The 5984-nt window shown below is 24.1% G+C and overlaps 1 long non-coding RNA gene across 2 annotated transcripts; it reads right to left on the bottom strand.

Annotated features, from left to right (window-relative positions):
- Positions 1 to 594: 594 nt before the first annotated feature.
- On the bottom strand, positions 595 to 4888 carry LOC126908905 (uncharacterized). Of its 2 annotated transcripts, XR_007704872.1 has the most exons (4): positions 4275 to 4888; positions 2636 to 2772; positions 2325 to 2477; positions 595 to 1557 (listed from the first exon to the last, which is right to left on the bottom strand). It is a non-coding gene; the product is annotated as an uncharacterized LOC126908905 (long non-coding RNA). The 2 variants fall into 2 exon arrangements; XR_007704871.1 differs by lacking the exon at positions 2636 to 2772.
- Between the last annotated feature and the right edge of the window lie 1096 nt (positions 4889 to 5984).

Genomic DNA, 5984 nt, shown 5'->3' with positions numbered 1-5984 from the left:
ATAATGGTTACAATGCTTCATTTTTTTTATAGGAATTTCGCGTTCGCAGTTTTCACAAAAAATATGATCCACAACGTCTAAAATTAAAATTACTTTATTTGTATGAAGTTATTACTTAAACAATTATTTGCCAAGTTAAATCGCGTCCTTGCTAATTAATGTAAAACGAGCAAAGTTAATATATTAATATTGAACTTATATGGTAACATAAGGGGATTATTGGGTAACTTAACTCCTGTCACATATATGCATATACTGTTTGACTTAAAATCAGACAATATAAATGAAAGAAAAATTATAGCAATACAAAAAATGTTATTTTAGTTATTAAAAAAATATATTTTGTGAGTCTGTTTACATGTGAATAACAAGAAGTCGGAATATTTTTTTTAACTTTTCAAAATAGATGATGTTCTATATATACCCGAGTAGCAATTCGAGTTCATACTGGGTTCATTTAATATAGTAACAACGGTGCTGAACTCAGTTCAAAACCCGTTCACAGCACGGTTCTAAATGAGATTTGAATACGGATTTTAACATGGGGTGAACCGAGTTCTACAAAAGTTCAGAAAGAGTTCAAAGACCGTCCCTCGGTTCAACTATAAAACCCTCGATAACAGTTCAATAATCGTTCATTAGTTCAATAAAAGCAAGCTCTACGACGATTCATTAAGCGTTCATTAGTTCATTAGCAGTTACGGTATTTTAAATTAAATGTATAGGTTTTGTAAATATTCAAACATTTTATAATTTTAAAATAATAAATTGTATTACTATATACACAATGTATAAAATAAAATAAAATATATTATATGTAAATATAAAATAAAATAGTTAACCTTCGAATTTTAGGTTTATTTTATATTAAATGATAATTAGTAAACAATCCATTCATACAATTTGATAATAATTAATATAAATTAATAACAATAGTTAATTTTAAATAAAAATAATGATGTTAGCAATGTCAGCAATTTATTTACTGTAACTCAGTTTGATTTATTGTTGTACAATATATACCAAAAAAATCCAATAAAAATATTTTATCATAATAAATTAATCACTAAGGTGTTATAGAGTTTAGACAAGAAATATATAGTTAATATTAGTACAGTATTAGTAAATTGTGAAATTGCAATAGTTGATATAACAAAAAATATTACTGTGGTTATAAAAACAATTAGTAATTTTAATTTAATTTCCATGAAATTGAATAAAAGAAAATCATTGCCATAAGTACAACAAAAGAAGTAAAACATATAAGTAGCATTCAATAAGATGGCATAAGATTACCATGTTTTTTTTTTACTGTTTTTATTTTGTTTCCTAAATGCTATACTTTGTTTTCACTATTAATAAAAAAACTGTGAAATAATCTAAGTGAATAAATTTTAAAAATCATTTACAAAAAAATGAAATGTTGATTGAATAATAAAAAAAAAAAGGGATTTTATTGCTGTGATGCTTTATTACCAGAATGTTTTAAAATATTAGCTATTATTTTGTTAAATGTTCTTTCGTGTTCAGGTATTATGATTTAGCCAGACATAGCATCTAAAAAATAAAAAATAAACAAACATTAGTACATATAATAACTAGTAAATATATTTGTATAGAACATACAAGGATTCAAAAATTAAGGATAAGGGTTCCCATTATTCGTAACAATTGGCTTGTTTTTCTTTATTTATTGAACATGTAGTATATCTATACAACAGATGGACGGAGCACAGGCAAAACATGTTGTATAGAAGGGACTATTTCATAGAAGAGTGTGGGGAACCCCAAAGTTTATTAAAATCATAAGACGGCATTTTTAAAATAAATTGTAGAATTTTGTATCCATGAAAGTACTTTGTCGGCAATATTCACTTCACACCCCCATAAAATTTACTACTAGGATCACTCCTGTATACAGGTTGTAGCATCATCTTCATTTCTTTTTATACAATGATTTTTTAACTGCTATTTAGAAAAGAATAAAAATACTAATTATACTATGATATAACCAGTATTTTTTCTCTGTAATAAAAAGAAGTAAGTCTGTTTGGGATTTACACCAACAATCTTTATATTGTTTGAAACCTTATGGCTTCTTCAATGACAGCATTTTAACCAACATAGCGTGATCTGTACACACGACACCCCAAAATCATTCAAGTTTTTCTATGAAAAATGTAGTATAAATTAAAAAGTTATTTTTTCTTTGTAGTTTCAAAATTAGTCTTCCAGACTTAGTTTGATTTACTAAGGCGCTACCAATATATTAACATATTCAATTTGCATTTTTATTACAGTTTAATGTTCATACCACGAATTACCTAAAAAATGTGAAGCTTATTAAAAGCTTGTTTGGTGTTGTCACAAAAACTAAAATTTGCGGCCATTTCTCTTGTCATACAAAAATCAAATGCTGTTCTCGTATATGCACTGAAACTTTTAATGGTACCCACTTTAAGCAACAAAACATTTTTCTGGAAAGAAAAAAAAACAATAACTCATCAATTATAATAAATTAAATTATATATATATATATATATTCATAAAAATAATAATATTATTATTATTATTTTTATGAATATACAATGTTACAATTATAGATCAATCATTATTAAAATAGTTGGTATCTTACCAGTATTAATATAGGCTCTAGTAATTGTATCCCAAATAATATAAATAAGAAGGGAAGATAAGAATACTTCAATAGAACAACCTTTCAAGTTAAATAAAACATGCTCCCAAAGAATAATTTTATTTAAAATAATATACCTATAAAAAATTAATAAATTATATAAAAATAATTAACAACTATGCTTTGGGTATAAAAAATTTTATAATTTACTATTATATAATAGTAAATATATTATATTTATTATTTTTTATTATTTTAAATAAAAATATTTTAATACAATAGAGTATAAAGTTTTAAAGTTATTTCATAAATGTCAATAGATATTTATTCAGATTTCTGGAGAAGAAAGAATATAGGGAGTTCAAATATTTTTGTGTAAATGATAAATTATTATTAGTTATTGCACTTCCGGTTAATATGAACTCAATGTTCAAAAATGTTTATTGAGTTATATCAATTTACAATTAAGCGCCAACACATAAAGTTCAGTTAATAAACTATACAGAAATTAACCTTTTAGTGTTACAGTATTCAAATGTTTGATCAAGTACATGGCTATGCTTTGTAAAATATTTATTATACTTATAAAAAAGACATATTTTTTAAATATTGGAAATTAAAAAAGCATGATATCCATCAACATTTATTTATTGTAACTATTTGATATAGTGAAGTAAAATTAACATGATATTTCATAAGAAGTATTTTATTTTGGTTATTATTTAAGTTATAAAATAATTGTGTTTTGGATATTGGGTATTTTAGACAACCTAGGTATATAGATTTCTGTTTTGGGAAACTACTGTGAATAGTTTTATTTATATCTTAAAATTATTTAGGCTACATGTAAGCCTGTTCCTCATAGATTAAAATGTGCCTTTTATAGGTTGATTTGTATAAAAATCTTGTTGATTTAATGGTATAAAGGTTACAAATAATTACAAAAATGAGTCTGATGAAAATCTTGTTTAATGTAAAACCCTGTTAATTGTTAAACGGTGAAAACCTTTATACTTTTCATTTATTTAAAATTTGAATTATTGAAATATAATTTTCATTCAAATAGATGCAATTCTTTTTAACTTAAAATGTTTGATAAATTTAAATTATTGAGTAGTACAATAGAGGGATTTTCATTAAAAATCAACAGTTTTTTAAGAGATGGTATTTCAATGTATACAATTTTGAGAAATATATAAAATGCACCATTTTAAATATTAAAATACAGAAGTAATTTGTATCACATGTATCAATAAATAAGAAGATCTAAAATAAGCTAGAGCTGACCCCAAATAGTTGGGATAAAGGCTTAGGATATGATGATAACGACAATGATATATGATTAAAAACATTTTAAGCTCATGGAAAATCTTGAGGTATCTGTTAATAACTTCATAACAACATAACTAACGATAGTACTTTATTAAAATAAATAATTTTGCATTATAATTATAATTAATCATAATACAAAATGTGAAAATTTAATATATAATTTACCACTTGTATCTATTACAATTACAATAAATGTAGTTACTAAAATGTATGATTATCTTTTAAAAAAATAATATATGCTATTATTAAAATTAATTAAAATAACTATTTATTATTTTAGTCCTAAATTTAAATTAAATGTACTTACATTTTATTGAACTTTTCAGTTAAATATATATGTGAGAGTGAACAGGGATAAAGAGCAGTCTTGACAAGTTATCTAGTCGCTGTGAAAATGGCGAATGTCTCAAAACATAATTTGTAAAGAGAGTAAAACGATCGTTGATAATTTGAAAAAATGTCACAGTAAAAATTAAATAACAAATAAAAATCGCGCGAACTAAAGCTGTTGGTCAACGGTTACTGACACGTCTGGTTATTCCGCCAAAAGTTCGTACGTTAAATTTGCGCTATAGTCTCAATGAAAATAATTTATAACTATTATTTTAAAGTTTTTTTATTAATGTACTAATCAAGGGATAATATGTCTAATAACAATATAAGTGAATAAAACTATTTGAATGGCTATAACCGTTATAACGATTCTTTCATTATAATGAAAGAACTTTGGTGAATCCGTACGATTATTTTGAACATTGAACGGTCCCAGCACTTACTAAAAATTGTTCGGTTATTTATTGAACGCTGAACTTTCCTGGAACTTATAAAAAATTACACGGTTCATTATTGAACATAGAACTCTCCCAGCACTCGTGGGTCGCTTGAACCGACCGTGAACCAAAATAATGCTACTCGGGTACAGAGTGATTTTTTTATCATAACCCACTCAATTACTTACAGAATAATTATAATTAAAGTTTTTTTTTATTATCTTTAGATACACATTATTCTTGAATTATCAACTATATAATACTTTTTAAATTCATCTTTTGTAAGGGTATCAACTCTGTTTTTCTAATGGGAACATATATTTGGAATTTAATAAAATGTTTGAGTTTTCAATTTAATAGTAAATGGCATTTGAATTTTAATATAACTTAATTCGTTTGTTAGATATAAACATTTAATGTTTCAAATTTTTTTTATAGATGCTTGATATCTTTACCTATTATTTGGTATATTTTTTTTATAAATCTGTCACTTAACTTAACCACAAAGGGGGTATCAAAATGACAACTTTTTCACAAAAAATTAACTTTTTCAACTTAACTTTTGAAAGTGTTCCGGAAGGTCTGACACTTCTATATATATCTTAAATTAAATCTAATGTAATATACTTTAACATGGAAAAAAAAAATTTCGGACTTTATTTTATCTTCACGATGAAAATGGCTACCAAATGCTATTTTTGTGTGAAAATTTTCGATTTTCTATTTTCGATTTTTAACTTTATTATGCTATAACTTTTTGAAAAATGTATGGATCAATACAATTTTTAATGATAAGTAGTATTTATATACATCATTCATTCGATATACTGTTTTTTTGTATATCTTAAATTAAAGCTAATGTAATGTACTTTATTATGAAAAAAACAAATTTGATTTCTGGACTTATCTTCGTGGTGAAAATAGACATCAAAGTTAATAAAAAATTACGATTTTTGTAAAATAATTTTTTTTTATATTTTTAACTTAATAATGCTCTAACTTTTTGGAAAATGTATGGATTAATATAATTCTTTTTTTTATAGATGCTTGATGTCTTTACTTATCATTTGGTATATTTTTTTTGTAAATCTGACCCTTTATCTGCTCACATTTATAACTAAATTAAATTAAAAAAATCTGAGTCATACACAAGGAAGAAAAGCTTTACTGACAACTCTTATAGCGTTTGATACAATTTTTATTTCTCTGTAATTTTTTTTTTTTTATAATAAAACTGGTTAAAATTA

The sequence above is a fragment of the Daktulosphaira vitifoliae genome, unplaced genomic scaffold (genome assembly GCF_025091365.1).
Source record: "Daktulosphaira vitifoliae isolate Bord-2020 unplaced genomic scaffold, ASM2509136v1 Scaffold_35, whole genome shotgun sequence".
In the NCBI taxonomy this organism is placed as follows: domain Eukaryota; kingdom Metazoa; phylum Arthropoda; class Insecta; order Hemiptera; family Phylloxeridae; genus Daktulosphaira; species Daktulosphaira vitifoliae.
This window is presented reverse-complemented; position numbering and strand designations above follow the sequence as displayed.